We start from the raw sequence: 26275 nt of genomic DNA on the forward strand, positions 1-26275 counted from the left end.
TTCAACTAATTCACAATATCTACCAATATAAAAAGGTACCATTCATGGTACCTTAACACCAAAAACACATTTTATACATTACGCATAATTTCTTAAGTGGTAAGTGCATAATTATAATTTAACACATCAATACATTGTTTTGAACACACAAAAATAAAATTAACATTCATTTATACCAAAATTTAAGTTTTTGAATAAACAACTCTTGGTGTGTAATACGTGGCGCCATCCAGCGAGTACAAGTTGAATCTCCGTCACAGTACCAAAACAAATTTCGGCAACTTACAAAATATACCTGACTACAAATTACAATAACGACAAGGATTTGTGTTAATAATAATTGTAACACTCAGAATAAGATACCAATTTAATCAACTCATATTTTCGCCACCAATAAGCAACTAAAAACCGACGCAGTTTCACATCAATAAATTATTACGACCAACGCGTTATTATCGATGTATAATAAAAGTGGCATGAACTACCATGCAATTTTCTGCGTCTTGCTCCGTCTTCCACGAGCCCATCATACCCGCCGTGTAATATATCCTACGTGAAAATATCTATCTATATTACATAATGAAGTAGTAAGAAAATGCGCCACAACGCACGCCATATACCGGAGCAATACCTCTACGTACCACAGATGGATGGCTGCCTTGGACGTCATGTCAGCTGAATGTGGGTATTATTATAACACAGTCGTAAAATATTTATCTCTTGCGAGTGAGGTTAGGTCGTGTGTTCGTGGTAACAACTGCGTACCTACATACACGTACCATTTTTTTTATATGACTTTATTTCTTTGATGTGGATAACTAGGTATGTGTTAGGTGTTGGGTGTTGGGTGTTCATATGCAAATGGTTGTTTACCTTAACTGTAGTTAAAACTTGAAAATCTGATTGAGTATTGATCCTGAAACAAATAAAAATTGTCTATATTGTTATCATGGTTCAAAATGTGGAAGTAATTTGACATATTCCCGTGTTATGACGGGTTTTGATGGAGACGCCGCTGGCTCCGGTCGTTTCTAAGCAGTTTCGGGTCGTTCTGCATGTTTTTTACTTCTGTTTTGGTCGTTCGCCTCATGCCGAGGCACATGAGCCGTTGCGTGTCGTTGGAACGTATCGTTTACGCAATATGCCCGTGTCCATTCCGTTCGCGCACGAGGCCCTCGGCGGCGAGCTCGTAATACAAACGGAAAGCATGTCGTGTCACCTCATTATGCGACATTCGAGCGAGGCATAAAAATAAGACCCCCGAGGACCACCTTTTTGCTGTTCCAGCGCTCCGCATGCAAACATACAGATTTTTAATGTTGCTTCTTCACCTATTCTATGGTTGTGAGAGCGTGCGAGGGCGGTAAACGCGGTGAATGTCAAACAAACAAAAAATACAAGTGGATGTGCAGACTTCGGAGTCGCCAGGGTGTCGGGGTGCTGCGCTGGCGATGGGAAACAAGGAACGCCTCGAAGTGTCTCTGGTGCTGGCATGAGATGTTGCCGCCTCGTAAAAGCCTCCGGAACGAGGCCGTTTTGCGGTTATTTTACTAAGTACGGTGATACAATGGGTGTTATCATCAGAAAAGCCTGCTCCTAAAACTGAGCCTATTGCTACCATCGTCATTTCCTTCTCCAAGCCTTTCGAATGTATTTCGAGAGACTTGAATTCTACTCTCAAGTGACCAAAAGTGAACAAAACAAATTTTCACGCTTCGATTTTTTTTTGCTTTGAAGATCTACCTAAATACCTGTTAGGTATATTTATTGGCAAAAGACCCACTTCTATCAATTTAATGTGACACTTCATGACTTGAAAGAAAAGTTCAAGTTCTCGTTTTGTGTCTGGCCGGCTACCGGGCCAGAGTGGCTCATGAAGATCGATAATCTTTTATAATTGGGTGTGGTATGTACCCAGGGGCCCGAGCAAAGCGGACTACGTGCGTCTGTGCAGCGCCTGGGAGCTTGCAAAGCGTGCTCTGCGTCTGATGCTGTGTGTGGCTGCTGGCAGGTCATAGTCCCGAGTCGGCGCCGCGACGCTGACGAAAACGGCGCGCGGAGGTAACGAACGCATCGACCGAAAGAGAATTTTCGTATTTTAAAAGGAATTCCGCCCCAATGGGAATTCCAATAATGCCAATCGACGAACCGCATTCTCCTCCACACTCACGCACACTCACAATTCTATCTTCGATGTGCGCTTCTGCTATTTACAAGAGAAGCGATTGTAAAGTGCAAAGGTTGAAAAGTTGAAAAGGGTGATTTGATGTTGCGCGTTGATAGTCGCCATCTCGCCGGCTGATCGAGCAGGTCTTTTCGAACGACGACGATCGCATGATATCGCCGATTCAATAGTTTCGTCTCTGTATCGGCGATAAGCAACGCAATGCCTGTTCAACGTGTGTACTCGCCCAGTGCGCGCACGTAGTGGCATGTGGAAATGGAAGGCAAACGCCAAAAAACGACCGCTTTGAAAGGGTACAGATGAGGGTTTACACAGTGTACCGGTGGCCGTTCGGGCACTTGATGAGAGTTTGGTTATTCTGGCAAGTCTGGCGCATTGATTTTTATGGAAATTTTCAATGCGCTTTTGCCAACATTCTTTAAGTTTGCACTTAACATAGAAATCGACTGTATTTCCACAGCAAGTTTTCCAGAAAATTACATAAACATGAACTTCGGAGACAATTAGTTTGTTTACTCATTTCACAATCGGCAAAAATGAAAGATTTTTAAAAGGGATTCTTATTTACTTAATACCGACACAATTCGATAGATTAAAAGGCTGAAAGTGAAAAGTGGCAAACGATTTCGGATTCGTGACGAAGCTATCTCCAAAGTTTACATTGCGCGCGGACGCTTACCACGTAGGGCTTTATTATTTTATAACGACCCATTTAAATTTATCGTCGTTTTTATTGTCCCATAAAAAGGCATGTGCTCCTTGTGATTTTTATTACCTACGTACGTTTGCGTTTTGCCGGTTGGTCGGGCTTCCTTCTTGAGCGATTCGGCGTTGTTTCTTTACAAATTACCGAACACCACAAACTACTAAACAATACAGAAACAGTGTCACACTATTTACCATCCATTAATACTCAGTTAGACGTTAAATCTCCCAGAATAAATCTCTTGGTAAAGAATTTTGGAATTTTTTAGATTAAAATATTGTGTTTTAATTTATTTTAACAAAAAAATTAAATAAATTTACTTTTGTAAAGAAAAAGTTAAAAATAACATGGAAATTACAAGTAGCCGAAAATATAAATCGATACTTCTGTATTAACACGAGGGTTGAAATCGACAGCGACATCTCGTGTTGTCTGGCTGGAAGTTTATGTGAGTGTGCACCCTCATCCAACCCCTAGCGGATGAATAGTGCTATTCTACAGTAGAAAACTTTCCAGTTGCTTCACAAGAAAAATTTAAAAAAGCTTTTTAATTATTTAATGATTGAAATTACCCAAACGATTTGTTATGATAATAAACCACTAAAAGTTTACCAGACACTGTGCGTCCGTTGTAACGCCGCATTGTAATTTTAATTGTTATTGCAATTATATTATTATTATAAGTGATTGCAATTAAAATGCATTAAGCAGCGTTTTGCATCAACAGCGAGAGACATTCGCTCAGCATCTCGCCGAGAGTCTTACAACAGTTATAAACTGACCGCGTTGGCGCCGCGAAGGTTTTAAAATTTAAAAAGCACTTAAGCCATTTAAATGCATTTTTCAAGTCCCCGGCTGAGTGCCGCGACTGCACAAAACACTACACATGATCAATTATAATGCGACGTTGTAATTATCAAAGAATACATTGTCATTACAATCACCACTTTAAAAAATATAATATTTGTGGGATTTTTTTGTGGTTTAAAATTAGGTAGATGTTAGGGTATAAGACGTATATACTTAAATGGTATATTCCAAGGGCGTAGCCGGTTCTCAAAGCCGAACAACAGCAAAGGTTGGTCGATAAAACCATCATGGCTGCTCCCCTCTCAGACTTCGGTGCTGCGCGGAGCTGCGATCAACATGGCAACCCGTCGTCTTGGCTTTGGCATTGTCCGGGGCAGGACAAAACCGAAGAAGTCAAAGAAAAGAATTCGATCAGTGAATGTGTTAGAGCAGGATAAAAAGTGTACCCATCAAGGAATGCTGGTTTTTCTTGAACTTCAAGCAATTTTTGTACTGAGATGCAAAGAAATTTTACAGAAATTTTATTTTTGGAAATTTTAGAGTTTTTAATTTTTGGTTTAATGAATTTATAAAAATTAATAAAATATTTAGTTAAAGTTAAGAATATTTTTGTTAAAATCAAGTTATTTTTATTTTTTTCATGTTTTCCAATAGTTTTTGACAGATTTGTATCTTTCCAATCGTTTTACTTGAATATTCTTCTAATCTAAACCGAAAGATGCGTTCCAAGCACAGAAAATAAATTATAGACAAGGATAACTTACTCCAACACGCCTTTTCTAAAAGAAGGCGACTGAATGTCACCGAAAATAAACTATTCCCACATGCCCCAAACAAAACTCGTCTGTCACGCTCTGTGTCAAAATTCTCGGCAACTCACAACAGCGCTACTCTTGCACAAGACTTCTCAGTAATTCTTCGGTGTTCTGGCTCATCACCGTGCGCCTCTTTCAGTGTTTCTGCATTCGTAGAGACATTCTATTGGTGTGTGTGTGTGTTGGTGTGCCCGTGCGTGTGCCCGCTCTGTCAACTCGCTGGCGACGAATGGCCGCGTGCAAGGACGAATTGCCAGCAGCACGCCGTCAGTGCCTTTGCGTTTCGCGTGTGTTGAACTTGTCGAAAAGTCGCCCCACAAGCCCAGCAACCGACGGCAGACGTATCACACAAATCTCCATACAAGGTTCGTAAAATTACAAACAAAATTCTAAAATAATTCATTAATATCTGTGTTGTTGTTTTGTTATACTTTTAGTTTGCAAACCGAAGGACATGTCAAGGTCACTGCGAGTGTGAGGTAGGTCGTAAAAATTTATCCTTGCACTATATCCTTACATTAACTAAACAATAAAAATCTAATCGTTGTTTATAACTTATAACTTAATTAAGCCTAACGCGTGGTTACAAATATCAAGCAACTATTTAACCAAATTTTATTACAATCTATTACATTTACGATCATTATAAATGTTTATATCTGTGTTCGTACGGAAGCTTTACACATGACTTCGAATAAATCGGTTTGTTTCGATTGCAATTAAATGCCACTAAACGCGTACTAATTTTACAGCGTTGTTGTTACATTATGCTGATATTATTAATAATATAATAAAATAATAATTTTAATGGCCGTCGTAAAGCGGACAGGCTATAATATTCACATACTTGCGACGCGGGGCTTTCATTCATGTGCCACACCGATACATCATAAAAAGAAAGCCATAATATCGCGCCTCACGTGTCTTATCAAATGTGTGATGATCTCGGCATGACAAAAATATAACAAGCCTGTGATTTATAGTTATGATGTAATATAAGTAACGATAAAATATTACAGCCGAAAGTAATTAGAGCAGGAATTGTTGGTAGGGAAAGGGATTTTCTGGTAGGTGGGTAATTGTTGCGTGCGATAATGCCATTGCTCTTGAACTCACAAGTGTTCATAAATTTATTGCTATACCAAAGTCTTATTTCTTATTATTTTATATAAAGTTTGTATAATATATTGTAAAATTGTGTTTTTTACGTAATTAATTACTAAAAAATTCATTTTTTAATTTTTTTTTTATAAAAATATGTAATTACTTTGTCAAAATTATATTAAAAACAGTTTTTTATCAATTTTTATAAACATATGAATGTAAACGTTGTTATTTATACAAATTCCATTTTTTATTGCAAATTACTCATTACGTAATAATATAATTATGAAAATATTTACATAATTATGTGTAGAATTTAATCTAAAATCAAATATTTTGTTTTCTTTGAAAATAATTTTTAGATAATTAATTTTAAACCACTCTATTCTTCGCTAATCATTTTTACCTAATAAGGGCGCCACGACTATACCACTTATCTAAAATTATTTTGTTTTATTACGAATATAAAATTAATTTATTCGTTTTTAATGAGCACTTACATAGTTAATATTTACTTAAAATTATTTACATAAAATATGTCTAATTATGTGAGAAGTTTTGATTTGATTTTATTTTTATCATTTAAATGGTCCTTCTATCGCCGTGTTGAAGCACAGAAATGCTCAAAATGGCAACCACGTCAAGCTTGGCCACAATCGCGCAACGGTATGAGCATTATACGCATTTTAATATATAAATATAATGTTTGAATAAAATATGTACGCGTGATATTATCGTGCGCAAAGTTATGATGTGAAACAAGCGCGAAATCGTGCGCATTCTTCGCGAGCCGTTGCGTCCGCATGCCCGCGAATATTTGCACACAACAAAACAAATCGTTACAAACGCACGCAGACACATTGTTTAAACAAAGTTCAACATGCCCCCGGTACATACTAATGCGATTCGTTTTACTTATACAGCTTTGAGCCTGAGTTATTGCTATTGCAAAAAATGTGTTTGGTTTTGAATTTATTTTACCACCATAACCTCAAATACGGGTAACCGGCATATTTACCATTTTTGCTTTCTTTGAGAAAATAACTGCGAGTGGGTTTTTGAAGTGGGTTAACAGTAGACTTGACAATTGGGCTTTAAAAATTGTATGAAAAAAAAAACGCATAAAAATAAATATAAAAGGGTTTAGAGCTGGCGAGATGATTTTCGTCTTGGTTCTTTAGACGTCCAGATCCGGAAACTGGTTGCTTTATGAGTTTTATGCCGCTTTATGCGATTTTATGTTTTTTATGCGTTTTTCTGCTGTGTGGTGTGTTCATGCTTTACGATCGACTACTTACTGTGTGTGTGTGTGTCAGCAGTGTGTCAGGGCAATGCAAAGCGAAAATCTTCGACTACTGAAACTCGAAATTACTATTTTTTTACGAGCGTCTACGGGAAGAACTCAGATTCACGCCGCATTTCGATATATTGTAATATAACAGACCACAAGCAGATAAACCGCACATGAAATATATAAAAATTTTCGCTGACCATAACCTGTCATTTGCAGCCAAACATTGTTTTAAAACAATTTCCATATATTGATATAACGCATCGTAAATTTTTGCGTTATAGACAAGTTAAAAGTTGTATTCTCACATGGATCGAATTACTGGTATAAAAGTTTGATATCATAATCACATCAAAATGCACAGAGCGAGGTGTGGAGTGGCCGAAAATTTACAATGGCATATAAAATTATTATTAGCATTAAATATTCAATCGACTTTTAGACACTTTATATTCACGTTTGTAACCGTTGCATTTACGCTTTGTAATGTTACCTACTAATGTTACACATGTCGGACATGCCATTAGCAAATAGATTGCCAATTTGTAATTTTAAATTATGAGCTCGTTTTTTGCCAATCCTATGCGTGGAATATTAATATTTATTATTTTACAACAGATGTTCTTTTTAAAATTCAAGTACTTTTAAAGGATATAAAAGTACAAGTGAGTAGGTAAGAATGACCTAATAAAAGAATAAAGTGTATTTTCACTAAATAGTTGATAAAACCGCAGGCGGTCTTAAATTTATTAAATTATTCAGCTTTTCGGCCGTTTCTTCCACAATTCAACGTTTTTGTCCCACCAAGTTGAATATGCAAACACCGTGTAGCGAAACAAAAGCGAAATATTCCGATGCAATCAGAGAATTAACTAAATCGCACGCAAATAAACAACACGAACCACGAGTCGCGCCGCGAGCACGTTTTATTTCACGCAAGCACCAATAAAGGCACGAATAAAAGACATAGAGCATTGCATAAAATAGCATTAAGTGATGTTATAACGTTCGCTAACCACTTGAAACAAACTTAAGCCTAATAAACTTGAGGCACTATGCTCGTAAAATTATTAATAAATTAATTCGTTTTCCATTAAAACATATTTTCATTATTTTTTGTTTCCTTGTGGTTTAAATGGACTTTACAGCCCTAGTGCTGTAAATATGTTTAAAATGTTCAACAGACGTCACAAGAAATTCATATAAAACATGTTTTATTAATATTTGAGTCGATTACAAGTTTTTATGTGATAATTTATTGGAAAACTGGAAACTGCGCATCTTTTATTAACCATTCAAAGTAATGAACAGTCATATTCAAAAGTAATGACAATAATAAGCAATTAGAGAACACACCACTCGTCGATGTCATCTCTATGAATGTTCGTCGCTGCTAATTAATAGTTAGCTATAACCATTCATTCAAACGGCTTCATCATCTTGGAATGGCTCGTTTTTATGCTTGAAATTGTTGAAAACAAACTTTTACGAAAATCATAAAAATACTCGGAGCAAATAAACCAAGTTGGATGAATGTGCGCGCTTGTTATTTGTTGTAATCATCACCAATATCAATAACGACAACGACAACACGATGCTGGTGAACCTTTGCCCGCCACACTCCGCACGACTGCCATAAATTATTAATTAACCGACGCCTGATAACGCCAATTTCTTACAAGTAATTGTATCGTTTAAATTACGGACTTGGGAACGCAGTGCGCATTTTTTCACAAACACGTTTATTTTTTGCCGTAAACCACTCGAGTGACATCTGAAGGGCAGTATAGTTTAGGGTTCAATAAACCATCATAAATATTTGGTCATTCAAGCCTTTTTTACTTAAGTCATGTTACCAAGGTCTTGTGCGCTTTTTATTGAGCAAAGGGTTTCTTTATGGCATGATTGCATGTTATTCTAGAGAAAGACCTTGTAGTGAATTGCCAAAAAATACGCAATAAAAAGGGTTCGGGTTGTAAATGTGTTTACAAGGACACAGATGTAAGCAGAAAAAAACCCTTGCTTTACAATGCGCATAAAACCATTAAAAATGTGTTCGGGATGCAACCTCAAGGAAAAACCAAAAAACCGCTAGGTGCAAAATTTTTTGCCAAAACATTTTCAGTCATGAAACATCATCCTACCAACGCAAACCTCAAAAAATCAAAAATTTAAAGTTAGTGTAATAAATATATCTAATAATTGTGCGGTGTTTGCGTTTAGTGCATTTTTCCTTCATCTAGACTTCATGCAGAATAAATGGCGCTTAATGAGACGACACACAGGTGAGGCACATTAAATTGCATATAAACGAATGCTCGAGTTTCCCGCTCAAAGCCGTAGTATTAACGACATAAAGTAATTACCGCGCTGTGCGCAAGCGTTAATTAATTTAAAAATCGACGCATCGATTCATAATGCTGGTAATTATTACTTTTTGATATTTTTCTACATTAATGAATAAAATATTGAAATACTCACCGATTAGAGACGTTGAATCCCGTTAGGTGTTTAATGAAATATCCGTTTTTTGCGCTTCCTGGATGTCTTTGAGCTTTGTTCACACAATCACACTTTACACTTTGATAATCACAAACACCTGAAACAAACAAAAACAAACGTCCAATTAAGCAATGCATACGACATCAATTAGTTTATTTTGTAACTGATATTATTCAAGTTGCACCTTGAATTACAACAATTAGTGTCGTTCTAACAGCAATTACAACAGCTGTATGGTGATTAGACGTTTAAAAACAACGATATAAGTGTGCAGTTAAAAATTATTATTAGGCAAGCACACAACCGAATTAATTAATCGGCTAATTAAACATTGTTCCTAAATAAATATTATAAATGTTTGTGAACAATGTATTTTTGTAAACAAGGAAAATTTTCTTTTTTTCAACTTCAACGTTGCGTGGAAATTTTTTTCTGACGTATTAATTAGGCGCTAATTAATTAATCCACAATGCAAATAAAAAAGCAATAGAAATGCAATAAAATTCTAAACGATCCTTTATGATCCGGATTGTTTGTGATGCGTTCACGTAGTTTTTTTTTAATGAATTTATGATTTACGCATCTACCATCAGCTACCATCAGTTTTTACGACCGTAATAAAGTCATTTGACTATTTTGTTATTCAATGAGTGTATTTAAATTTAAATAAACAAAACGCACAGCAGACAATTAAATATTAACGATTTTATATTATAATTGAACTTAAAGATAGATACATTGTTGTATTCTATATATTCTCCTATATAAAATTTCAGTTTTTTAGTTTAAATTTTGTTTAAAATAATTTTAAATTAAATTGTGTGGCAGCATGTTACACGTTGAGATTCCTGCTAGTAAGCGAAATATGCTCAACTCTAAGCATAATTTATATTGCAGACGCGACATTATAATACAATGTAATATTTCCTGAGAGCTGCAAAGGGCTGGGTGCACAATATCACCGAAGGAAATTTATTTAAGATTCCGCACGCTGTCTGCAAGCGTTGTCTCGACATATGCTGCGCCTGCGAGTTCAATAAGCGAACGCGACGAAACAAAATTTAATCAAAATTGAAAGCATGCGCCATGAGGCGCAGGAGTCTGCACATATTAAACATAAATCTTTTATTCAATTGAGATTCTCGTCAAGGACTCCCCAGGAAATTAAATTCACAATTTTTGCGACAAATAAATGATTATTTAATTGACACATTAGCAATATTAGCATATATGCTTTTTTACAACATTTTAATGAGTTTTTGATACATTTTTAAATTTTATCGCACGTTAAATTACGCCATTGTTTTGCATATAAAAATTTCTGATTTCTGCGGCGAGTAAAGTGTAAAAAATGTTTCACGTTATTATTTAATATAATTAAACGCATATAATTATCCCATAGTTGTTGGCGTTCTGCGCGGAGAATCGAATTAAATTAAAATTAAGTATTGAGGTAGAACTAGATAATTAGGTGTGCGGGACTATCTCGCGTTTTACGACCTCGTAAAACTCTTTTAATTCCATTTCGTTTTTTTCTTTCTTTCTTGCGCGCATGCGCACGCAACCGAAATACTGCGTGCGTACAGGAAATATAAATTTATCGCTGCGCGAACGAATATTTATTTATTCATTTATATGTAATGGAATTTATATATAACGCGCTTTGTATTTATTTATAACGTTCCATGCGATACACACTCGAAGGGTATACAAACAGTTACGAAATTCGTGAAGAAATAGACAAAACCCAGCGAATCACACTCAACTCACCATGCGCGAGGGATAAATATTTAAGCCACAAAGAAAAACACACAGAAAATGCGAAATTTAATTAAAACCATTGCGGGCCAATTAAAGAAATTCAATTAAGCGCTGACTTCTTCCATTGGGTGGTCTGGATCTCGTTAAGCAATCAAGACTTTCTTGAGTTTCTTGTTTTCATCCACTCTTTATAACTAAAGTCACATGACAGATATTTGTGGTTGCTCTATGAAAACATTTTAGTTTAACTGCATGAAAATTTATTGAAAATGTTTGTTATCTTATAAGTTATAAGTAAAATTAGTTTCTATTTCTTACGTTTTCAAAACCGGACGCATTTGCGATAAGTGAATGCATTTTAATGCGTGTGCTAACGTTCATGATGCCGATAAACGCATTTAGTAAATGCTGGTGTGTAATAATAAAAATTTAAGATCAAAGCTAGTTGAGTTGAATTTTGATGTTAGTTAGAACACTCTGTATACACTGACTAATGGCAATCCAGCGTTGATCAATAACATATTACTATTGCTGAGGATTCTCTCGCCGATGTGCATTTATATGAAAAATTATATGAATTAGTCGCGTCGAGGTTGGGCCCCAAGCTGATGGCCATAAATATAATTCTCTATTTGCCATTTAAGCGTGCGGCTGCCATTTGCTGTCTGCTCTCTTCGCCATTCACCGTTTCGGCCGTTTATCATACGCCCATGATGGTTTCGCAATTATATTTAGGGGCGTTTTGCTCCCCTACTCAATATGAATATCTAAGGGTTGGAAAATCTTCCTGCTCAACGTAATTTAAAAAAAAAAACTTTAAACGCATTGTATATCCAGTAATACTTTGACATTCCATATTTGTTCGGTTGTGTTGACTCGGCGTCATCTGTGCATGCTATCATGCTATCATTCTAAACTATCATCCGTTCATACCCATTTAACCCTGAGAATGCGAGGCCTGTTTTCTTCGCGTTTGCTTCTCAAGTCACCCCTCAGCGGCCGGCCATGATTTGATTTCCTTTCCTTCATGTCCCTAAGAACCATTCCGTGCAACTTCCACCGACCATGGACGAAGGCAACAGCTGTCCGTTGCATATTCAATTATTTCATTCTGATCGTTATCTCAAACTGCGCTTTAAAATGCAACAAAGATATCAAATAGTTTACGGTGTAAATTTTAATTAACTAAATATTTTGTATATTTTAATGAAGTGTAAATTTCCATTTCCACTGTTGTATAAAATGTAGTATTCTATATTTTGAGCCACAATAAATTTAGATGTTTTGCAAAACATTTCTATCGGTCACGTGAAAAGTGAAAAATGCGCGCTTGTGGTTGTTTGGCGCGCGAGGCATGATGTTTGGGAAATAAATCATTTGTAAAGCGGCAACAAAAGTTTTTATAGCGACTTTTATAACGTTTTAATGATCAAACATAAGTTTTATTGCGTCTTTAAATATAACTCAATTCTGCGGCGACAATGCGATCGCAATGCGCGCGCGTTTACGTTTACAGTGTGTGTGCAACTCTTCGCCAAAGGCGTCGCGTACGTTTTATAACCAAATCCATCCGGACGGCGTGTGTGTGAGGCGGCGGCAGCGGCATAAATGTGCAATGCGCGCACGTTTCGCGCCGGCTCGACGCTTCATTCCTGCACGCGCACTTCTTTTTTTCTGCTTCTTCGGGACAACCGGGACGCATTCGCAAATCAGCGCCGAGACGACGGACGGCATATGCTGCGTGCGTGACACAAATATTCGTGAATTGTTTATAAATTTGCTTTTCGCGCAGCTCCACACAGCTGAGAGTGTTTGATGTTTTGCATTACGAGCTTGTACTGCACGAATCACGCCTACTCGGCGTCGTAAATTTGATTGTTTCGCATAAATATAAATAGAAAAAAAAAATGAAGGAACGAGAAGCTGTGTGCGTTTGTGAAAGTCGAAAATATTAATATACGAGTAAACAAACCAAAAGGGTCAGTACACAGCAGGAATTTGAACCGCCCGAAGCTCGAGAAATACATATTCAGGAGAGTAAGTGTGAAAGCATGTGTTGGCTAAAAGATTGGTTTGGGATTAAATAACGTGCTATTTTTGGGGCGGCGCGTGTCCCTTAACGCAATAGGGCTTTATGTCACTCAAATATTCCCCGCGGTCGAAGAACCTTTCGATTTCACCACGGAACGATTTTTCTTGTTTTGCGTCAATGTCTATTTTTCCTCAGCTGTTAATAAATTGATGAAGATAGATCAACATTTTTCCTTACTTTTTAGAAGGTTTTGGAAAGAAAAGATCGTTATGGGTATGAACCAGGATGAAAGTTAAGCGAAAGTCGCGGCGCGCTTTTTGGTCACGAACTCAATTTTAGGGATATTGGAAAATGACGATTGCCGAGAAGCGAGCGCGCGTGCCCAAAACGATCGCAATGTTTTCCCGCACCCGAGGATCCGCTCCAACCAAACGACAAACGGTCGGGAGTTTCTTAATATCATATCGCGCCGGAAGGAACAAACCGTGCGACTATTATATACGTGATGTAAATATGAATGGACGCATTAACTCGGCAAACGCCAACGATCCGAGATGAAAATCGGCTCGAAGAAAAGGGCAGGCGTAAAACGTGTGGCGGGCGAACGCACACTGCGTGCGAAAAAATAAAAAAAACCGTGGTTAATACTTCGGCGAAACTGAGCGGAATATAAATTAAACGATTTTATTATTTAAGTTTGCAGCCGAACCGCGCGCTCCAAAGTCTAAACTCTAAACTCATTCGGCTCGAAATCGATGCTTGGAATGGCTGAACACCTCCCCATCTTGAATGTGCGCATTGTGCACTTGACAATGGCCGCGCTGCATGCAGACAGAGCAAAAGGAAGCAGGGCGGGTGTTGCGTTGTGTCACAACGACTGCTGGAGGTGATAAGGAACGCTGATGCGGGCGCAGGTTCCCTGGATAAACAACACTTTCGAGCTGAATGCTGCAGATAGCATCCGGAAAGTTGGTATAGTTTTACGCAAAACCGATCAGCAGATTATTTCTTCTTTTTTTTCGTTCGGGGGAAAACCTATCAAAAACTTCAAGGTTCTCACATGGCACCAGCATCGATTTGCCATTCAAAACTTGAATACTTGGATACAGCTGAAATATGATGAAAACTTTTTTTGATTTTTGACTCGTTTTTGAAATTCAGGAAACTTGATATGCAAGATTGGCATTTGTTCTCGCATTCAATGAAAGTTTTGCTTCCAGAAGGCTCCAGCAGAATGAAAAGAGAATTCATGCATTTTAAAGTATGCAGATTCCTCACCCACTTACGATGCGATCTAATACAAAATATACCAACAGAATCACAAATTGCTGAATCTAGCGGCTTTCAGACAAAAATATTTCCAAAACAGTTGGTATTAGATGCTTTGGGAACAAAAGTAAAAGCAAGAAGGAAAGAATCGAAGCGAGAACAATGAAAGGTTGAATAGTCTGGAACGATTCCAACTCCCCAGCGTCCACACACTACGAAGAAGTATGAGGTGTGAGGTGTGAGCATGTTGCACATAAGGGATTCTTATGACAATGGCGGCGTGCAATTTCCAGCCAACCAATAAGGTTATTTTTGCATCTTTTAACATTCCGACGATTTTTGCAAATTCAAAAGTTTGCGCAGTAGAAACTGCCTGGGAAATGCAAAACGTAGTATTATAGAAACCAGACGACGACCGAGAAGAATGCGAGAGGGGATGCAGGACGTTAGAACGGAGCTCGTTATTTCCCCGTAGTGCAGTTTGAAAACAAATTTTCTCATCTTCTGCGCAGCGCATATAAGAATAGACTATTTTTAGTGAGCGCATAAGAAGTCAAGACGTTGAGAATTTTCCATCTTTCAAGGCTAGCGAAAATAATATCCATTTAAATTCCTCAAATTTTTAATTGGTCATAGGTGTAGTGTGACTACGAGAATCTTGAAACCTCGAAACCTCAAGAAAGATTAAACAACTAACCAACGCAACAAAATTCAGTCGTAGAAGAAATGATAATGACTGGCTGTCGTTAAGCTTGTTAGAGTCGCGCAGCAAATGCGAGTGTTGAGTCCGAAACGTACAGATTTTACATTTAGACATCTTGCGTATAACTTAATACCGTCTATCTGTTGGATCTTGAATTTGTAAGAAAAAAAACTTCCCGTACGCTGTGTGGGCCGTGATTTTTCTGCTGAAGGAAATATTTTCTCATTTTCTTGCCCGCAGAGCGCGGAATAATGTGGGGAGAGCAATGCCTCTTCTTGAATTCAGAAATTCATTTACAAACTACACAAAATCTCATCTCCTGCGCATATTTTAGAGATAATATGGACCCTTTTGTAATAAATTTTGAGACTACGCCCCACAACGCCATGAACCCAGCGAACACCACCGAAAAAAAATCGTGAATACGACGGAGAGGAACAAAAATTCACCTTAATGTTAATAGGTTCTTTCCTGAGAGTTTTTTTTATAAACACGTTAATATACAGAGTGTTCATGTTTTTAAAAACTATAAAATTGTTATTTTAACACAGTTACTTGATAAAGTAACCTAACCTACCTCAACTTTATTGAATAATAGAAAACATTTGTTTGGTAATAACCTAGTACCACCCAATGCAGTTTAAAATATATTGCACGTTAAAAATTGTGTTTAAGACCTGCCACGACCAAAATGGTTAAAGTTTCAGCGTCTGCGAGTATAGTGGGCATGCGATAATGATTACTTTAAGTGGCCTTAACGTAGCAAATTAATGTGCGCAATGCGAAACCCGGTGTGGTTTTTTAATCCGCGGTGCTTTGGTATTTAGCAGTCAGTTCCAGCACTGCGGTTGACAACTAAAGAACCGAATTAACGAGCGTTATGTAAACAACAACAATGTTTCGCTCTGCTTATTGGTCTCGACTGGAGCGGCCCAAAGCCAAACAAAGAGAAGTTGCATGTCTGTGGGCTGTTTGCAAAATCGCCATGGATGGGCGAACACCAAGATGGGTCATACATTTAGGGCACTAGTTTTATAAATGATTCTTTTTTTAAGTAATTTAGAGGTTTATTTGATTTGAAAAATTTAAATTTTTGTTTTTTGAAGATAAAGTTGAAGATTTTGATTCTGTTTGATGTAGAGTGAGAATAATTGATGTTTTTTTGGTTTTAAAATTAGTTCACAGTTGTGTATTTGTAGAATTGTTTGTTATTTTGCTTCTCCCGTTTCATTTCGTGTTTTTTCGTTGGTAGTTTCGTGTATCTTCAATTAATTTCATTATTGCAATCGTAAAATCTTCAATCTATATGGCTTGATTATCTCTAACTTACCAGCAAAACGCATTTTTGTCATGCTCGTTTTCAATTCGTTTGTGCGCAGCGAACATTTCCCAAAACCGTCCTAAATTACACCTGACGCCGAACTTGAATGGTTTTTCTCTGCATTGTTCACTTTGCGCCATGCCCAGCGCTGGAATTTGCCATGAAACCCGAATAGGTTTTCGGGTGCGATGGCGCATTCCAAAAATTTTTCAACTTTGCAACTTTAACAACCGTCTGCGGTGCCGACGAAAACGCCAAAAAACGAGAGTTCGACTCTTTGGGCGTCTCCTTGAAGTTGGTACAAGTTCTTAATTAAAGTGCCTCCCACTCCTGACTTTTTGCCGTGAACTTTAACTTTATCCTATTACCGGAACAAGAGTGGCTTGGCGCACAGTCTGCCGGCATGGTGGGATGAGAGAATACGTGGAGCACCCCGCTGTGCACCCTTAAATATTAAATTAAAAGCGTCATAGGTGACGCGCTCAGCGCTATCGCCCCGGATGTCGCCCGGAAACTTTGCGCGGAGTTGAGTTTTGCATTTTGCAAACAAACCATGCGCACGCTGCAAGGTATTAGGAGAAATTAAAATTCCCGAAATTGAAAGTATTACCCAGACATTATAATTTGAATAACGCAATTAAAGCAGACTGGGGAGAGCAGCCGGGAGAAAATTTGCGTTCGCGTTCGCGTATTTCGTTATTAAAACTGAAACAACTTCAATGTTATGCATGGTATTCGTGCTCTCGCAGCGGCGGCAAAACACACCCGAGACAATCTTCGTGTTACGGATTAATTGGAGTGTTCCTGGAAGACTTAATCGTTAAGATAAAACGACGAAGCCACTGAACCGGCGGTGGCGAGCAGCGAGACAAAAATTGCACAACGAAGAAAAAAATCACAGCTGGAAAAAGCACGCAAAATTATACATCCACACAATTGTACCTATCTACAATATCACTTTTTATTTGTAGAAATTCACGACTAGTAGTGTCTGGTCTAGTTCTTGTTGAAAAGATTTCCGCTCATTCGCACACACGAAGACAAACGCAGTTTAATCTATTTTGTAAAATGAAAATGCGCAAATTGTTCCGGTTGCCGTTGGTTTCTGCCTTTTTGCGCTTTTTGCTAATAGAAAAAGCCAGATGAAACTGACTTCGGGCGGGCGCCGGAAAAACAATACAGAAGTAAAAGTATTAGAGTCGAAAACGTCGAAACGGGAGCAAAAAATAGAAGGCAAAGAAAGGTAGACACGGAAAGTGGAGAATACCATGGAGAATTTATTTTTATGAACCAATCAAGATGATTATTCCCGTAGGAAATCGAATTGTACTTGTTACAACACACGGAAACTACAAAGGTAAGAGCGGTGGACACGTTTTACTAGGCCAGGGTTGTACCAAAACAAAAATACACAAAATTCGATTTTTTACACATAAAATCAGCAATTTTATTTAAGCCTACACTGTTGGTGAGCACCAAACAGTAAAAAAAGAGATTAAGAACGACAAATAGAAGAGACCTTGACTGGGCCTGGGCCGGGTTGGGTTTTAGTCTTTATTTCCGGTTATTTATTGTTCACTTGCATGGCATTGTGCGGTGTTTAACATTTCGGTGCTCCATGATCACCAGCGTCATAAGATTCCACAACTAATGAAAAGTAGAAAGAAATACACGCCTCGGGTCGAAGCAAGAAACAACAACTTTCAATTTACGGCCAGCGTGGTCGAAGGAGGAGGCAAAGAGGACAGAAAAAAAAACGTGCGTTTGTCGTACCCATGGCTTGTATACGGGCATTCGGGCAGATTTGCTGGTAATTTATGTCGTTAAGCAGCTTCGGAGTCAACTTGGACCCGGCGTTGGTATACCTGCTCCTCGCTCAGCTCTACCAATGGTCGAGCGAACGCACCAATATGGCTGGAATTGGAAATGCTGCATGTGACGCATCGAATAATAAACTGAAGATTATATTATAGTGCGCGATTAAAAATTACACCGCTGGAATAGATAGCCCTATAAGGATTATACTTAAATATGGTCGATCTACGAAAAACAGATTTGTAGCACTTAAGGCCATTAAGTAGCATTAGAAATTGCGATATAAACTATATCAATTTATGGCGAATGCATTCGATTGTAAATTTAAACGGCGAATGGCTCTATTAGCCACGTATGATTAAGTAAATGTCGAATACTATTCTTTATCCACGATTACTGAATATTAAGTTTTTCTTCTATTTATAATTCGCTTAATCATTTCAATCAGTTAGCGGCTAACGTGACAATAACTTACACCAATTGCGTCTTTGCTTTTTTGTTTCGACGGCGGCACGCAGGTCGCAGCCGTTTTTGCATAAATAACCAGTACTTTGCGTTACTTTATGCGCCGCCGTTCTTAACAAAGTACGCATTATCAACCCATAATCAGCGAGTTAAGGCTCTGGCCGCACCGGCGGCGTCCTCTTTCAGACACACCACACCAGCACACAAACGAGACGCACTTAGATTTAATTAAATATGAAAATAATTGAAATACGTTATTAAACCGGCGAGCAAAATGCAAAAATGCACGCCATCATACTTTTTTGTGTTGTAACCAAATACGGTGTTTTTAATTAAGAGACGTCATTTACGTTTTGCGATTGTTACAATTTGCATTATAATAAATAATCTGCGATTCTATTTGAGGAACCTTGAAAACATTATATTGGTGTTCCGCGATGCAGCAGCGTTTCGAAACGGAAGGCGAAACGAGTATCAAAACGGTGCCAAGAAGGATATATGGGACAATAACATTTCATGTGTGTAATTTAATGTTATATGTGCCGCGGTGTGCGCGCGCGCTCTGCACGTTTCCGACACATACGTCTTAGCTTTTCGGCGCGAGTGCCAAGTGTGCCAAGATGGTACAGACGGAGTACAGAGCTCTGTGGAAACACATAATAGTAATAGCACTTACATGTAGTCACGGTGGTGCGTAATTTTAATCGTAAATAAACTTTGAACAAGTGCATATGAGGTTAAAGTATCAAAAAAACATTTTTTTTGAATGAATGAATTTTTTTGAAAGGTTACAAAGCAGCATTTTGTACAACAAGAGAAGAGCTTCATATTGTAGATATTTCCGACAAGATATATGGAAATAATATACGAATAGGTCGGTGGCTAGTATTCTGCACCACTCTTCGGAGTCGAAAAATGCTCGAACCGAAAAAGGGCGCGTACCGCCGGTAACGCGCATCTGCCTCCGGCTGTCCCGCTGTAAAAAGCGTGCGTTACCCTTTTGTGAAAATATAAATGTGGCGATTTAAATGAAAATTCACGTGTGCGTCACGGATGATATTTGGTGTGTTGTGCGCCCGCTGGCATTTGCAATTTTTTCCCCGGTGTCGCGCCCAGAGCGGAAAACCGGGAAGATTACAAAAGCTAACCATCAAAATGCAAAGCAGAGAGAGGAAAGGGCGGCGAAACTGAACGTAAACATTTTTCCGCGTTTGCGTTGTTGTGTTGGCGTTGGGCGCACTTTATGTTTTTTCGGCTGTTACCGTTTCAACCCCCAATTTAAATTCAACAAAACACCGCCATTAAAACGGGCGTCAAATGACGTCTCGCGCTTCCCAGAAGAAGGTAGAAACACCAAAACAAACGGCAATAACAACATGAGAAATGTGCAAACATCAAACAACACATAAAGCGCGCACTTTAGATGTGGGTAAGATGCGCGCACAAAATGTCCCCCAAAAGGAGGCCCGAAAAATGTTTGCGACGAAAGGATGAAACATTCGCCGAAATTTACCTTACCTCTACACGTCGTGCTCGTAAGTCGTGCAAAAATGGAAATTATTATGGGACGAAATTCTTCACGTCTTGCGTTTTCGCTGGAAAGCTTAATTTTACGTTGGTGCTTGATGCGCATATTCATGGCGGTGTGGTAATTCCAGACAGACGACGAAAGGGACAAATGGCCGTCGTACAAGTTATTAAACCTGTGGATTTGCATAATTGCAAATGCGTTACAGCATCGTGACTATATCCATCCAATCGCAAAGTACGAAATTCGCCAATTCATTAGAATTGCAGTTGTTGAGCAGATTTGGCGAATGTGTCATCATCCTCGTAACGATCATGTAGACTTAGGTATATACCAAAGAATGCATGCGTTGAGTGTGGAGATCCGAAGGCTATTTTAATCCAAACGCATTAGTGCATCATTGCATCATCAAACACATTTGTGTCTCGAAGTCTAGCCAACATTACAACTATAGGTCACTAAAAAACCTTTTTGCAGCAACCTTTCAACGCGTATACAAAAAAAGCGCAACACTGCGTAGAAATAGAAATAGGGGTGGCAGGAAAGTAATAAAAAGTAATCTTCATGCTCAAGGACACCATAAAACTGGGTTTTCATGAACTCCCAACGCAGTGGCGCGGAAAAAATGCAGAAATAAAAACAAAACACGTAAAATTACAAATTTATCGCTTGTTAATCGTATATTTTCTTTTCTTCTAGATGTGCTATGAAGACATTTAGCACCCAGGTTCATGCAAGTTGTACGATACGAACAATCTAAGGACGTAAGGATAAATTGTACGTTTGGAATACGTACACACGCGACAGGACGAGAGCGAACAACCCACATGGAACATCCGACAGCATCCGACCCCGCTATTAGGTATTGTATTGTATTGTCTGCGTCGCGCGCGTTCTATAAAATGTACGTTTTAAAGACCATCATGTCTTTTTCTTCCAGCGTGCGCGCGCTGCTACAGAACCAGAATGTGGAAATGTGCATCAGAATGAAAAAGAATGGCTCCGGATCACACTGAGGGTTCCAAACGCACATCTTAACACTTCAGATAGAAGTAGATGTAGGAGGTGAATTGATGACACCCGGTATGCGAACAAAGTCCGGGTTGTACTCGGAAAGCAATGAAGCAAACGAACGAATGGAAGCAATAGCAGTCTGCGGGCGCGATGGATACACATACGTTGAGGTGGTTATGTGGCTGTGCGGTGCTGGGCGGACGCTGAGATGGGAACGTACAGGGGTTCCAGGCCCATTATTTGCAGACATTACACACATAGGTGGGTTATGCGCGCGGGGTCGCGACGCCGGCCATAAGAGGGGGCATAAAATACAATACAATAGTGCGACACGCATACGTCACTCACATATATAGGTATTATCTGAATTGCATCTGCCTGCGAATTGTCATTATTCATTCAGTAGACGGCTGTAAATCTGAGCATGAGACACTTTTTTGGGGGGCCGACGCATGTGGCATACATATCATGTTGGTGTGCATGTGTGTGAGTGTGTGATGAGTACAATGCTTGGTTTGGAAGGACGATGAATGGCAGTTGAGCCCAGCAGTCAATTCGGTGACATCGCTTGATGTGGTCGTGCAAAAAGTCTAAGCCCACCTCCAAGCTTACTGTTCAGTGAGTGCAATTGTAATAGTACTCCCGTTAAAGTAAAGAGTTCAGTTAAGTGAAGCACTCCAGGCTGGTCATACTGTTTTACATCTATGTAAGGCAGGCATCCGTCGGACAAGTGTTTTGTTTCGGTTTGAAGCAAAAGCATGTGGTGCTTGTGTATAAATTCAGTGTGAACATATTATTTATTGATCTGTTATTTGCAGATTTCCAATTTGGGCTCACAGCTCAAGGATTAATTAAAATGTCGTGAGAACTACGAAACCACCCAAGGTCATTGAAGAACCGCAGATCCCATAAACCCATTAGACATCTGCGATATTTTGAGTTCACGTTGGAATAAAGTAAGTCAAAGAAAATTCTGTTAGATCTTTGGTCACAATGCCCTCTCGGGTCGAAGATCCAGCTCCTAGTTCTGGTTAGTGTCCTCAAAGATAGTTGTGCAGTGATGGCTTCTTAATCGAAATCGCTTTCCCATTGAGAGGTCTTATCGTCAATAGACGTGGGACCCTCCTTATCTATAGCAAATGGCCCGCCGGTGTCCGGTCTTTATCTCGTCGTGTCGTTTAAGTGCACGAGGGATGCGCGTCTGGTTACGCCGGCGGCCGTCGGCGCTGCGTGGCGAGTATGGCAGCACAGGACGGCCATAATCATATATTAACCGTCATCTCTCGCCATCAGAGAGAGAGTAGCGAATGACCACGCCTTTTTATAGATGTGCCCCCACCATCAGCCGCCGGCGGGTCTTCCATACTTGTATTTTGTGCGTACAGCGACGACGGTGAGAGAATGTGGTGTAGGTAGCAACTGCTCCGGTAGCGTATAATTCTATAATCCGGTCACCTCTCCGCGAGACCAGCATGACCATTCGCCATAGGTGCGACCATTGATTATACTCAATCAACAAAAAAAAAATCAACATCCGAACAGAAACTTGTTTTTTGATGTTTTAACCAGTTTCGTTCCGGATTTGTTCTCGAAGCATACCCAGAGCTAAACATGACCAAAAAATATGCTTAAACGTTTTGCGTTTTGCAGGTGATGGTCGTCTCCGTCTTCCCACCACACCCTGGATGCCGAAGGAGCGCGAGCGCAGCGATAAAGCAGTAAATCCTGCCCACAGGATAACCAACGTGCGCGGGGGAGGCCGCCCCTCGGATTGCGCTGCGTCGGCGTGCGCGGCGCACGCCAGCAAAGAAGCGGCAACTCGCGAGGAGCGTCGCGGCGCACTCGGCGCGCACACCGTCGGCGACACTCGCCGGGATCGGTCGCGCCAAACACTCACTCACCATCATCAGCATCATCATCCGATCAGCACACACGCACACACCGGCATCGAAAACATTCGAAATTTATTCGATTCGCTCGCGAAAGAAAGAGACACACAGAAGAGCAGGTATCAACCACCACCACCCAGTCACCTGAGCACGAATCAAGTCGCCAGCAGATATCGCCGAGAAAACATTGCTTTGACAGTCCGAGAAGTTGCGCCTTGTATCCAACTACCACCACCACCATCAGCCGATCGGGTGTTGTCCACGCACATGCCGCGACGAATTCGATCAAGTGTTTTCAGTTTACAATTACGAGCCAGCCGACATCCACCGAGTTTTATCCACTGATAAAACACAACGTGTGGCAAGCCAGTGTTGAACGTGTAAGTACAACAACAATTTATTTCAAATCGAAGCAAAATTAAGCAGCATTTAAACCGAAAATCGCCGTAAACTTGAAGGCATAAACGCCAGTTGCTCCCTTAGCTCGCATCGTTTCGTTGATTTACGGCCGTGAAACCCGCGAGGGACTCACCGCCAGCTAACACTACCCTCCAGCTGACTCGATTCGACAACTTCCCGTGGGTTTAGCACCCTTTTAAATCTATCGCTTATTGGATAAGGGGAGAAACATAAATTTATGACCCGCCATCAGGGAGGGTAACTTCCTCTCAAGTTTTATTTTGCTTCATGATTCGTAACACAAACTGTGCACAAATCGCAAATACTACAACTTTCTATTTTTCAGGTCAGTCCAATGGACCAATGGTGGACCCAAACATACAAAAATTGGCGAATTGCAGAATCATTGTGCTGACACATGCAGGTTTCTTCATGGTGGGGCTGTGCAGACGGGCTCACAAGTTGACTTGCATGTACAACCCCCTGTACGTATACTGAATGTATCCTGAGTGTCTTCTGTCCGGTATACTTTCAGTATACGTAACAGGAGGCTACATATCATCGTGGGATCACTTCTTCATCCAGATGACATTTGGAGACATAGATTTCACATGGTTATACAATAAATAATTCTGTTCTACTTTTGAAACACTTTGAATAAACATGTAACAGACCTTTGAATGTCAATAAAAACTACTTATACATAAACATAGATAACATGCAAATCGCTGAATATTCTTGCAAAACATTTCGGATAGTTGCTTAATTAATTACGACTATAAGTATTTATATTATGATAATGCATTTTACGAGCATCAATAAAATATTATTATTATTGAAGGTGTTTTATGAGCAATTATATAATAAAAATCATAATAATTACCAACATTAAATTAAAGCGTTTCAAGTTCGTCTCCGTCGATGTCAATCACGTTCTGAGACGCTGCGATTTTATCGTTGTTTTCAATCATAAACGTTTAATATCTTCATTTAACAAATAAATTTCCAAAAGATGTAGCAAACAACAAACGTTAATTATTTGAGAAAGACGTTGGCAGTTGCCGCGGTTCCAAATTGTAGTATGCTGGTTGGAAATACGAAAAAAAGGCAATAAAATTTTACGAGCTCATATATATTCTCTGGTGTTGCTTCAATTTCCTTACTTTCAGTCCCTACTCCTACGTTCCGGTCCTAAGCTTCTAATGAGAACGCACAGCATTTTGGAAGTCAATAAAAACTTCACAAAATAGGCAAAGATACAAAACTACGTTGTTCAAGCCCGAAAAATAGAAAGCAACGCATGTTTTCTTCTATTACTACCCCCAAAAGGGTTATGTTACTGAAAACGTGTTAGAAATCAAGTGCCAAGAGAAAGTTTCAAAGGTGCTTGTCTTGAAAAGGGTTGAAAACTTTCTAATTCCCAAATTCGATTTCTAATTTTGTGAAAGAGTTGAGTAAGGTCTCAGTTGAGTTGAATTCAGTTATGGGGTAGTTCGCGTGTGGCGAACGTGAAGACGTGACTCCAACGTGGTCGAATCTAACATTCTGCGCAATATTTCAAATTAAGTTTGACGTTTGTTTCTTTCGCGCTTTTACCGCGTTGAGTTGAGTCGAGAAACCCACCGTATTTTACAGTGTATACACGCGCGGCAGAAACTTGCAAGTTGGAAAATCGATAACCCTCGCACGCAGACTCCATACGTTCGCTGGTTTCCTATTTGTGTGTGTTTTGTTTGTGCGTGAGTAGTGGTGGCGGCTCCAGCCTCCAGCGGGAAAACCAGGGACAATTAAAAGCAGCAGCCCCCCGAACAATGTCTAGCGATATTGATTCTCAATTAGCCCCAGGCATCTACAAGCGCGACAGGGTTCGATAGAGGTTGAATTCGTGAGTTGGAAGGAATGAGGACGTTGGCAACCAGGGTGGACGCATGTGCAGACCGCGGGAACAATAGGAGCAAAAACCTTCACTTGGAACAACATCGCATGCATTTTGCAACGAGGGAGACCGGTGATGATTCCATCCCCCAAAAGGGTAGAAAGGAGATGGAGAGTGAGGGAGAGTAGAAATCATGGTGGGTATTTGGATGTGTGCGAGAGTGTAGGGTTCCCCGAACTCTCGGGGAGAATACGCCGGTTGCCGTAGCAACGATCCGGGTGGGGTCACGGTCGTCAGCCGCGCGGCCATCTTCGGATCCTTTCCAATAGCGCGAGCTTTACGCCACGAATCAGACAGAGAAAGCTCCGCAAGTAACATGGCCACTCGACGCACCAAACCAAATCAACTTTTAAAAACAGTGCACAAAATTTTTCGGACTAAAAACAAAAATACCACAATAACCAGTAGCTGAATTTTTGTACAAAATGTAGAAGAGAAGAGGTTCGTAAGTACTAGCGCTGTGTGTTTGATTTACGATTTACGAGCTCGATTCATTCGGAAACCGTTAACTGGGACCCATTAAACTTTTATTGTACTACCACGGAACTCACACTGTGGAACCCTTTGTTGTTCTTTTTATTGGTGTGGTGAAAAAACTACCAAGAACAAAGTTCTCAATGAACTAGTATTGTAGGCTTTGCAATAGAAAAAATAAAATTAAATTGTAATTACAAGATGCATTCTCGCGTGACCCTCACTTGAGTGTGATATGACGTGCATTTGTGAGGTG

General features: G+C 39.4%; 1 protein-coding gene and 1 long non-coding RNA gene across 3 annotated transcripts in view; one reads left to right on the forward strand and one right to left on the reverse strand.

Annotated features, from left to right (window-relative positions):
• Positions 1 to 26275, reverse strand: part of LOC135791337 (uncharacterized) — a 157605-nt gene that overhangs the window by 83525 nt on the left and 47805 nt on the right. Inside the window, exons 6-7 of one of the 2 annotated variants that reach the window (XM_065301717.1) lie at positions 9393 to 9510; positions 874 to 916 (exon numbers count right to left, since the gene is read on the reverse strand). The gene's annotated coding sequence lies outside the window, so the exon portion shown is untranslated. Of the gene's footprint in view, positions 1 to 92; positions 917 to 9392; positions 9511 to 26275 lie in introns of those variants that run through there. The other variant, XR_010548005.1, reaches the window with a different exon arrangement.
• LOC135791338 (uncharacterized) lies at positions 22453 to 24449 on the forward strand. The gene is made up of 3 exons (XR_010548007.1): positions 22453 to 22810; positions 22972 to 23590; positions 23956 to 24449. It is a non-coding gene; the product is annotated as an uncharacterized lncRNA (long non-coding RNA).

Source organism: Atheta coriaria, unplaced genomic scaffold, assembly GCF_025399875.1.
Source record: "Atheta coriaria isolate IRGN ID8LTWV9N9 unplaced genomic scaffold, Caltech_Dcor_3.1 hic_scaffold_4_pilon, whole genome shotgun sequence".
Lineage (NCBI taxonomy): Eukaryota > Metazoa > Arthropoda > Insecta > Coleoptera > Staphylinidae > Dalotia > Dalotia coriaria.